Raw genomic sequence first — 11,081 nt, 5'->3', positions numbered from 1 at the left:
TGAGAATACACTCATACAGAACAGGAACAGCAATAGCAAGCACAAAACAAGGAAATAATGTGCCCTAAAAAAATAATCAAATTATGGAATGGAACCCCTGACACCCCAAATACCCAGCATGCATTCCATCCAGAGAGCAATGCTGCACTGAATCCCCTTGACTCCATTGGACTGGCAGAAACACGTCAAGGTGTCAGAATCCTCACAACATATTTCCCAATTTTTGGGGATCCAGAGTCATCTATATCCTTGAAAAAAAACAAACCTCAGAACTTCCTGCATATCTTCATTTTCCAGTTGTTTTTGCAGATTTTTTAAATTCTGAGCTTGGGCAAGAAGTGTGGTTACACAACTTGAGCACACAATTAGCAAAGTGATGTTCTGCCAGATCCTTATGACATTGTGTAAACTTGTCACAGGAAATCAAAATAGTCATCACTGGCTCTATCATTGCTGCAGGGTGGGATTTTTAAAGTCATGTGAAAAATACTGTGTTCTACCCTCCAGAGGGCATCTTCTAAACCTCAGCACTCACAGCTCACTGAGGGCAGCCCCTCCAGCCCCAATGAGACCCCAAAGAGGAGATGCTGGTTTCTTCCAGCCTTGCAGAAACAAACCACAGCTGTGAGTTGCAAGTCAGTGTTCACATTATGTAATGCAAATGGCTAAAACCTTCTAGCTGAGAAACTAGTTTTTTACTTTTTCTTATCAGAAAAACAGGAGTTACTAAAGAGCTTTTAAATTTTAAAAGGTTACAAAGGAAAGTGCTTCACATGGTGTAAAAGCAGTCATTAGCAAAAGCAGTCTTTTACAAAAGCAGTCTTACAAAAAAGCCACTCATGCTTAGAGAACAAGCTCACAGACAAGCACCACACTTAGCATTAGCAGAAATATTAGGTGGAGATGGGCACTGGTAGACCTCTCACCAGGGCTTGAGAACAGCAAGACTGCATCTATATTGAATGCTTAGATGAGAGTTCATGTGAACTTAATTCAGTTGCCTGAAACTTATGGGCCACAGCAGCAAAGAGCCTGCTTGGGCTAACTCGCTTTCTGACAAAGCTGCATGCAGCTGTTGATGTGCCCCACGAGGCTGTCAGCTCATCTGCAAGCTGGCAAGGTGATCAGATGAATGAAGGGTCTGGACCAGAACAACAAAGTGGTCATCCATGTTGTCACCAAGGTGAATAAAGAAAGGATTTTTTTGCAAGCATGGCAGCTCACTGCCTGCCACTGAAGGACTGCTCTCAATTTTATACCTGTATCTCACAGGTCTTGTCTACAGGATATCCTCAAAGCAGTTTCACTCACTCTGCCCTGGATGGAGATTTGCACTTGCATATGTGCATCTTTCCCTTACACCACAGGATGTCCAAGGGCATCTTAAACATTGGGCAATACCCTAGTGTTTGTGTTCACCTTCTGTACTGACAGTCAGCTGGAGATACAAGCACTTAGAAATTCAGTCAGCAACATGGCAAATGATGGCTTGTGCAAATCAGGTTACCTTCTACAACTGATTTCCACGTGGAAAAGCATCAACATGGAAAGATATTCTCATATAATGCTGTCTCTTACTGAGTCTCCGGTCTCAAGTTTTGGAGCATTATTCCCTGAAGACCAAAGCACTAACACTGGAATGAAACTGGGAACAGCCCAAAGAGGTCAGTGTGTAGATGCCATTTTACTGCCCCCAGGCTTTGGAAATGTCTATGCACATATTCATGGCCTCAGTTTCATTATTTCTGCAAGAAATACTTATCCAGCAAAACAAACATAACATCTCTTCATCTCTGCTGCAATGTCTGTACAAAAGATCATTTTTCAAAGAATGTGGAAATGCTACCTCAAAGAAACTCAGTGAGTATTCTGTCTGATACTGTAGGATTTCTAGCTGGGTTTCACAAGATCATGTCTCATCTATTTCACCCTGTATCTAATTCCTCATACTCAGAAAAAGTTCATTATTCTCCCAAGCCAACCTCTAATTCCCCTCTTACAGCAGCCCATGTTCTCTGTGTAAACCTCTGCTCAAGGGAGAAAATCTAGAACTGCTGCAAAGGGGAAAGAACAGAAGGAAGGGGGCAACACCACAACATTTTCTGAGAGGTGAGCAAAACAGAAATAAAACAGCTCTTCAACTTAAATGGCATTCCACTGTGTTTCCCATATTCCCTGTGGACAGACATGGGAAAGGCTGTTCCATAAAATTTGTAGCTGTGCACTGTCGCTGATGCCTTTTCTTGGTCTTAAAATCAAGAGTCAAACACGGTTAGAAGGGAAAAAGGGATTTTACCTTGGTATTTATTTTAAGGATCCTTAGGTGCACCACGTCCAGGTCGAATGCACTGAAATGCACACCACAATGCACCCCCAAAAGATCTGGTATAACATTATAGGTTTTACTAATTAGCATATCTATCAAAAATTCCCCAGTGAGAGGCTTGAATGAGCCCCCCCTCCCCAAGGAACCTTCCCCTGGCTGGTTCTATCTTCATTTACAGAACGTGTTCTGGAGAGGATCTTGGCGTCTGGGGCACACTGATCCCTAGCTACGAAGCTTCTAAAATGTTTAGTCTCTTAGCTGAACAAACAAGTGCAAGAATGTAGGCAAAAAGCACTAAGAGTACAGAAGTTGTAAAAAGGTATAAAAGGGATAGAAAAGAAAAGGCAAAAATCTTCATGGCATCATTACCACCACCCTTCAGTTCTTCAGATAATGAATAGCAAGAGTTTATGCACTGCATCCCTCATCTCACACTGATCTTACAGACACAGCTTCAGCTGTCTGTGTTCTGATGAAATCTGGAGTTTTAAGAACTTTAAGTGGTACTATTCACTAGGCATTTTTTCCCCTCAAAATCTTCCTGAAAACAAAGCACAGGAGAAATCTTTCACCCCTACATGGCAGACGAAAATTTACTATCAGGATGGAGTGGGAGGAAAATACACCTTGAACTTAATTTAATAATTCAGAGAGTTGTTTTTCCTCCCTATACACCCCCCATGAGAAGGGATATTGAAGACACCTGTAAGCACAAAAGGCAGTCTGAATGGCTTCAATACTGAGCTGTTCTGACACATCCTGTGGCAATAAGAAAAGTGAACCATAAAACATCTTATATATGCTGTCCCTCACCGGGCTGTCTGAGGACAGGGGTGGCAGTGCCACTGGCATAGCACAGTGGTGGCAGGCAGCCCTACTTACAGCCAGGCACCTGTCGCTTGTACTCTGCTTCACCATGGATCCCAGGCCCCTGCCTCCTCCCAGGCTGCCACTGCAGAGCTGAAAGAGGTATGGGATTGAACAGCAGAGTCAAGGCTTTGAGAAGAGGGGTTGTATGAGCATGGACGAGTCTGTGAAACAGCAGCACCTGTGGAGAAAAACAATTTATGTCCAAGGATTGGACAAGCAGATCCAGCTGCTTTTTAGAATGAACAAAGTCAGGCATTACTTCTGTTATGCAGAATTTTCTGTTTCCTTGAGTTTAATTAACAATAGGAAGTATTTGGAGCATCAGTAGTAAGACTAAGGACTTCATCAGGTTGGGGAGTGTGGGGGTCTGTGCAAGTCCGATCAAGGCAACTTCAGGGCAGCAGGAAGCAGAACTAGCCACTGCTTCTGAAAATATGTTCAAGATGTTTTGCCCTGGATTAGGCACAGTTCAGGGTATTCAGCTCTGAAATGCACATCCACTGCTTGCACCACCAAGAAGACTCAGCACAAACCTTTTTTGCTGAGTTTCAGCCCTCTTGCTTGTACTCCATTGTCAGGTTTTTGCGTGCTAGCTCAAGGACAGGCCGGAGGTCCAGCCGCACCCGACTGCCCTGCGGCAGGCACACACACACAGAAGCGCAGGCAGATGAGGGTGCGCTCCTCACCCAAGGGAGCCTTCCCTGAACAGGGTGTGAAGGCACGCAGGCAGAGACAAAAAACAAAAGAGAGAGGGGACTCTCCGTGTAATTTCTGCGCAGAAGGTTTATTGAGAGGAGACAATGGGGGCGTGAGATGGAAAGCCAACGATCTGAAAAGGGTCCAGGGATTTTATAGTGGGGATTGGAAAGGTGGGGGATAAGGGATACGGCAAATGGGATACTTGACAGGAGGCAGGGCTGTGTGCAAGGGAACCAATGGAAATAACACAAAGGAGGGATTTAGGGAAGGAACCAATGGGGCATCGAGGAACAAAGAACTTTCTAGAACTGATACATATTAAACTTGGAAAATGAATATACACAACCTCATATATAAAGCAAGAAGGGAAAAACATTAACCAATCAGGGGAAAACATGGAAACAGCAGAACAAAGGAATCATGGGTTTTCAGCATGACTGCAAAGTTACATGCTAAACTTGGGTTGCTGACTACCACAGCTGGTTGTCTGAGGTCTCCTCAGGAGACAGAGTGGCCGGAGCTACCTGCACCACCACACTTCATGGTAATGGTTGGGCTGGAGCCAAGGAGGGAAACCCCAGTTCAACACCTTCCTTCGTTTTCAGGACATGGCCTCATCACTTCTTCAGCCACAGGTTACCTGGAAATTAACTTAAAGCTTTTCACTTTTGAGAAGCCACAATGGATATCCCCACTGAGTACCCAGCAATGGCTCAGACAGACTACACGCCTGCCCCAGCACAATCACAGCATAAACACATTCCCCTGAAAAAAAAAAATCCCTTCTGCCAGGGCCTGGAATGCTCAAAAAGTGGGTTTCATCTATCACACAGTGAAGACCCAAAATTATGAAGGAACTAAGTCCCAGGTTCCATGCTTGAGCAGCACCTTATGAGTAAAAGAGGGGACTGGAACCAACCAGAAACACTGCATGCAGGCATCTTCACTCAGTGCTCAGCCACCTCACCTCATCATGAAGGGTGGGTGGGAAGGCAGCCACCATTTGCACAGCACCCTGCTTTCCAAATCAGCCTCCAAGGGAGAAGGAAACACCATCTGAATGAAGAGTTTGAGCTGGTCTGTCCCAGAAGGGAGCCACTCATCCTTGGTGGTACTGACTGCAGTAGAGAGCACCACCTGCACCACAGCAAGGAGCCTGCAGCAGCCACCATTGGAAGACCACCGATGGGTGAATGCAGGGGAGGGATGGCAGGGTTTTGGCCACATTCTCTTGTTCTGCTTCATCAACCTGGCTCACGGTTCATGGCTGGACCACGAGCATCACTGCACATGAGCTTGCACCACCACTTTATCCTACAGATGGTGTCTGTCACATGGCAGTGTGAGACCACAGTCTCCCATTTGCAGTTGCCACCTAAATTACTCCCCGCCACTGTTCAAGTCATTCAGCAAATTAACTCTTGGTGCCTATAGGCACTGGAGCACTGGAGTGAGAGATGGATGCTGAGGTCTGAGACTGTGAACAAGACCAGATTTGGAATCGCTGAAACATCGCCCAGCAAAATGTGCTGGATACTGCATCTGTGCTTAGTTATGTGAGAAATGCTACTTCTGGAGTGCTGTCAAACAGGAGGGACAACAGAGCTGTGAGGCATTTGTACCCCATAGCTGAACAATTATTCTAGATAAAAGACAGGAAAAAATACCTGTCATTTCATACAACCAGCTCTGCTCTGTTCAGATGGTGGTGTACCTGCAAGCATACCTAGAGTTCAGGAGGTAGCAGCTTGTGCCACAGCTGATTTCACCAATATTATCAGCAACATCTGTCTGCAGCAAGGAAGCTGCATACAGGGTGTGTATTGCCTGCCTACAGGCTTTGGATGCTCCCTGGGAACCATCTCCCAGAAGCTGACCCAAGTCATGGAAAGTGCATGGGAGAAAGGCTCTGTTCGAGGCCACTGGAAATACACTTGGCAACTGCAGGAGCCATCTGCTGTGCTGGGCTTTCTTGCCTGGGGAGGGAAGGTCCAGTAATGTGTGTACATAAGGCAACTACTAGAAATTGAAATTTTCCTTTACGGGTTCCACAGGCTTATTTCAATTTACTCCCAGACAGTTTGCTGGTAGATCTCAGCTTCCTGAATGAGGTAACATGTTGCTGAAAACACTGAAGATAGGAAGATAAGATCCTGCCTGACAGAAAAAAAAAAGATAGAAAAAGCTTTAAAAGGAACAGTACGAAGCAATAGGATCCTTGATAAACAATGATAACTACTAACAAACAAGTCTGATAATTATCAATCAAAGTAAGTCACCTTGTTTGATTAAAACAGGACCTGAAGGCCACCTCACTGGGAAGAGGTGAAGGGAACTGGGTGTACCCCCAACATGTGCTCCTTCCCCAGTGTACCCATTCCCAGCTCAAACTCACTGCCTCTATGCAGAAAGTGGTGTTTCTCGGTCTCTGCTGTTTCCTCCAGGGCCTCTCATGGGACAAATTTCCTTTCTCTGCAGAATTTGAACCTGTCAGCCTTGCCCAGGATTAGCAGAAGTTTCCATGGGGCACAGATCTGTGGTTCGTGGCTGTGTACAGCTGTTTTGCAGGCAAGAGTTGGCGTGCACAAGTCCTTCCCACAAGTGCTTTGTCCCCAGCCTGGCACGCTTGTGGAAAGGGAGCCAGGCACACTGCATTGGTGTCTGGCTTTCTGTCAGACACAGAGTGAGAAAAAGAGCAAGAATGGCATATCTCATCTTATTTAGGACAGTTCATGTAGCACATTAACACCAAGGGCAGACATGAACAAAGCCCAGGAGGGAAAAAGGATTTTCTTTCCTGCAATGTACAGTTTTCACATCATAAAGGCCCCGTGCCATATGAATGTTAATCCTGCAAACCTGCAATGTGTGAATGACCTTACACCTCCAAAGAGGCTTTTTGGGTGACTTAATTCAATTAAGATGTGGAATCACACAATAACTAGCAAAATTCCTCCAGCTCTACCGAAGGCAGATTTCACCAGTAGGGAGCACCAACAGACAAAGTTTTTCAGAGCTTTTCTGTGATGAAATCAAACTACAAAATATAAACTACAAAATGCATTTAACAATGATACAATAAATATTTTAAATTGCAATTTTTTATAACTACCCACTGAGAAACTAGATGAATCAGAAGTAATGGGGCAAGAGATTTTAGTTTATTTGATCACTAGGCAAGGCCTGTAAATTGACACCTACCAAGAGCTCTGCTGATTCATCTCTGCAATTCACGGATAATTTTTTTGAAGTTTCTGTATGATTGGTAACTTTATCATCACAAAAAACCCACGAATACTAGGCGATGAAGGAGTCTTTCTGTACCAGAGATGAACTTTCTAAGTCAAATCCAAAATACATTACAGAGCCAAGAGAACAAACAGCTTGTTTCTTTCTGTGGCAAATCAAGATCAGAGGTGCCTGTCAGTGTTTGGCAGTGACTCAGAGGCAGACAAAGAAAATTCAGAGCTGTAGCTCAAACCCCAGTCCACACAGCAGAACTGATTGACCAGAGACGGTTGTTAACAGCTCACCTGTACACCTTCAGTTCCCCTTCCTCTCGCTAGGACCACAAGTCCTCCTTATACTCTCTTTCTCTCAGAGTTGGACAAAAAACATCAGCATTGCTGTAAATGCCTGTGCAGAGTGAGGTGACATTAAGGATGTGTCAGACTGCTCTGGCTGTTCTGGTTTTATCTGTATGCTCCATCAGCCAGGTTGCACCAGGGTGTTCAGGAGCCTCACAATAACAAAATGAAGGCAAAGGCTCAACTCAGCAGAAATTTGACTAGTAAATGGCTTTGTGGATAGAGATCAAAGCATATAATTGATTGTTAAAAGTAATATTTCACATCTTCAGTTTCCGACACCAGAAGATGGGATTAGACTTGATGATTCAAGGATTCAGGAACCACTCAAGTTGCAGGTCTTCCTAGTCTTCATATTCCCCAACAACTAGGATGTGCACCAATTGAAATGCAACCCTGGCACACCTCACACCAATTCCCACAAAACAGAGGAGGTTCAAATGGAGGCTGTTCTATAGCCACTGTTCATAGGGGATCTCCTCTGTTTGGAGGCATGGCTGCAAGGACGTTCTCCAAACAAACATGCTTGTGGCATAGCTGTGAAAAGATGCATGATGCAGAGCTCTACAGACCTGATGCAGTGGATGATGGCACACTGAGCACTCTTATGGAAGCTGCAGTGGTTATTTCATAGAAACTAGCCTGCATTCATCAATGGGCTACCATGATTTGCAGTTGGATTAAGGCTCTCACCTTCATCAGTGGTATGTTATTTCTTACCTTGTCCTTCCCAACAGTCACATCACTGTAGTGAATATGCTCTAAATATCACGAGAAAGTGTAATTCAACTCAGTAGGAAAGCTTCTGCTCACTTGTACATTGCAGTGACACTTAAGGTGACATTCCTGATCCCATATAGAGGGACAGCTTCAGTGCCATGGTGCTGCTGGGCTGGCCAGGGGTGCCAATGCCCAGCTGAGGACTCCTTAGTCCACCCGAGCACTGTGGGTTTGAGGGAAATGGGAACGGAAGAAGAAGTTGGGCAGCTGAGGACAAATTAAACTGAGAACAGTAGGTACACACCTGATTTATGCTTGATACTCTGCAAATCTGGATAGGAAAAATCATACAGAGGGTGAAAGCCTTGAGGGTTTCTGGGCGTTGTATGGACTGTACAAAGCAGAAATGAAACAATGCCATATGTTGGTAGAAGATGCTTCCCTTTTAATATTAGAACTACTAAATCCTGTCTTAGGATCCTGATTTCTGACCTCCCTTTATACTCATACCACCCATCTAAATGTCTGCTCTCCACAGTGCTTGTGAGCCACACTCTCAGTGGAACAAACAGTCAAAATTTGGTGTCAGGGAGGAGTGCATGAAATGAGCCCTGAGCTGTAAGGGGTCCCAAGGTCTCTGTTGCAACTCTGATGTGCTTTCACCAGGGATATTTCTGAGCAGATCTAAAAGTCAAACCATGGCTCTTGTCGGTTGAGATGAAAATGGTTAACATCAGGGCTCATGAATGCTGTTGGTCTGGAAAGATTTTGCTCTGGCTGGTACATCTGTGACCCAGCCTATACATTGCAGGACATTGCTAGCTACTAAAGAGCTGAAGATCAGCTTCAGCTTTGCACAGAGCCTATCTGTGTCTGACAGCACTGCCTGCCCTGCAAGGCCCCAGAGCCAGCAAACACAGCTTCAGCCAACAGGGGAGTGAACTGCCCAGGTGCATGCACAGGCTGCTGACCTCTGCTCATTTGCACTCATGTCCTGAAATACCCCTCAATGCATCAAAAACCCTGCTTCCAGTGATTCTGACCATCAGCTACCAGCATCTGCTCATACTCAGCCTTCTTCAAACAAAGCATTATATGGATCCTACTGCATTTTTCCGAGGACACAGACTTCCCTTTACTGCAATCATCCCCATGGGAAGAAGGAAGATGGACTAAGCCCTCTCTGCCACAGCTTTTGGCTTTCCTGGACCACCCCATTCCCCTGTCCCAGCAGCAGCAGCAGGATCTGGTCCTGGAGACAGGCTGTGTTTGTAGACATCAGCTGCAGCAGGACAGTGCTGTTTGTCCAGGCTCCAGCACTGCTGAACCTGCATTTTGAGAAAGGCCCAGGAGAACAGGAGGTAGCCCTGACCTGGTACTAATGAACTCAGTCACAACTGCATAGCTATAAAGCTGTTTCAACATCATTCAGCTCAGCTGAGATATTTTTGTTTCATGCTGGTGTAAGTGGGAAATGTTAAACTCTAATGTGCTTGCAGTGATTGACAGGCTCACAAGGGGATCCAAAGATATCCCACTATCTATCTGAGACAGCTTTTGAAATCAAGCTTACAGTAGTCAATCCTTCTTTAGAGACTTAATGAGTTTAACAATCATCCCAGTAGACCGACACTCACTTTACAAAAATAAACCCAGAAGGCAGGGAGTGAATTCAGGTAGGTTTCAGCCCCCTAAGCAAGCCCTACCAAAGATGAAAGATGGTTTTTGGTGTACCTGTTCTGCAGAAAAACAGGAGACTTGAGGTATTTCTGTAGTTACACGTGTGCCCTTCTCTGGAAGCAGTGGCTACTTTCATACCTCAGCACAATAAAGGAAATGTGAGAGGCATCTGTGCTTTGTTTATAGCTCCATTAGCCTTTCTTGAACTGTAAATTACTTGGCAGAGACTGAGACAAAAGGGAAAGGCAGGGCTGGGTTGCAAAGGAAAAGTTTGAAGTTCACAGGTAATTCAAGTCTTTCAGATTTTACTGCCTAAAGTTATAGTTCCTTTGAAAAGTTACTGCATAATTATAAAACTCATTACAAGAAATCAGCACATTTAGTACATGTTTAATTGTAGAACAGACTACTGTAAAACACTTTTGCATATATTTTCTTTATAACCTTTCAGCTCTGATAATTTTCAGTGGCAGTCTTCACTCTTCTCTCTTTCTTACTCTTCATCAGTCAGTGAATAAACGAACGGGTTTAGGCTCTGCCTAGCACACTTGAAATTTTCAGAGAGAAGGGAGTTGGGAGCAATAAACTGTATTCCCATTTTTAGCCCCCTGATTTAACCACAATGACAACACTAAGAGAACATAAAGGCACAGCCTGTGAGGACCAGCAGCAGGAGGCACAGTGCTATAATGGCATCTGGAACATTATCAGTAGCGCAGTTGTGAGTAATTGCATTAATTGCCTTTAATTACACTCTGTGACCTGAAGCAGGCTGCTTCCAAGAAACATGACACAATACCAATCACGATGGGTTTAGAAAATAACTTGAACAAGTATGTGGTTAGATCGTTCTAATGAGAACTGCAGCTGGAATGACAGGCGTGTGCATGCTGTATTTGTGTGCCTGTTTTACAGGTCACCCACAACAGAAGTAGAGGTTCCTCTAAGTAGCAGATTTTTCTTCATAGAGTGAACCCTATACAAAGGGCAGATCTGGAAATTATGCTCTGCTTTTCTTTTCCTGGGACTAAATATGACCTCTTTCTTCTGCCATTAGTGTCCCTATCCCTGTAGAAAAGCTTTAGAGATGTTACTATCCTGCTGGATAGTAACATCTTTGCCTTGTGCACAATGCAAGTGGTCAATGACCACAGCTTTCCACAAATCCTGAAAGGATTCTTTTTCTCAAAGTCAGCTTT

Source organism: Corvus cornix, chromosome Z (genome assembly GCF_000738735.6).
Source record: "Corvus cornix cornix isolate S_Up_H32 chromosome Z, ASM73873v5, whole genome shotgun sequence".
Lineage (NCBI taxonomy): Eukaryota > Metazoa > Chordata > Aves > Passeriformes > Corvidae > Corvus > Corvus cornix.
Note: the sequence above shows the minus strand (reverse complement) of the source record.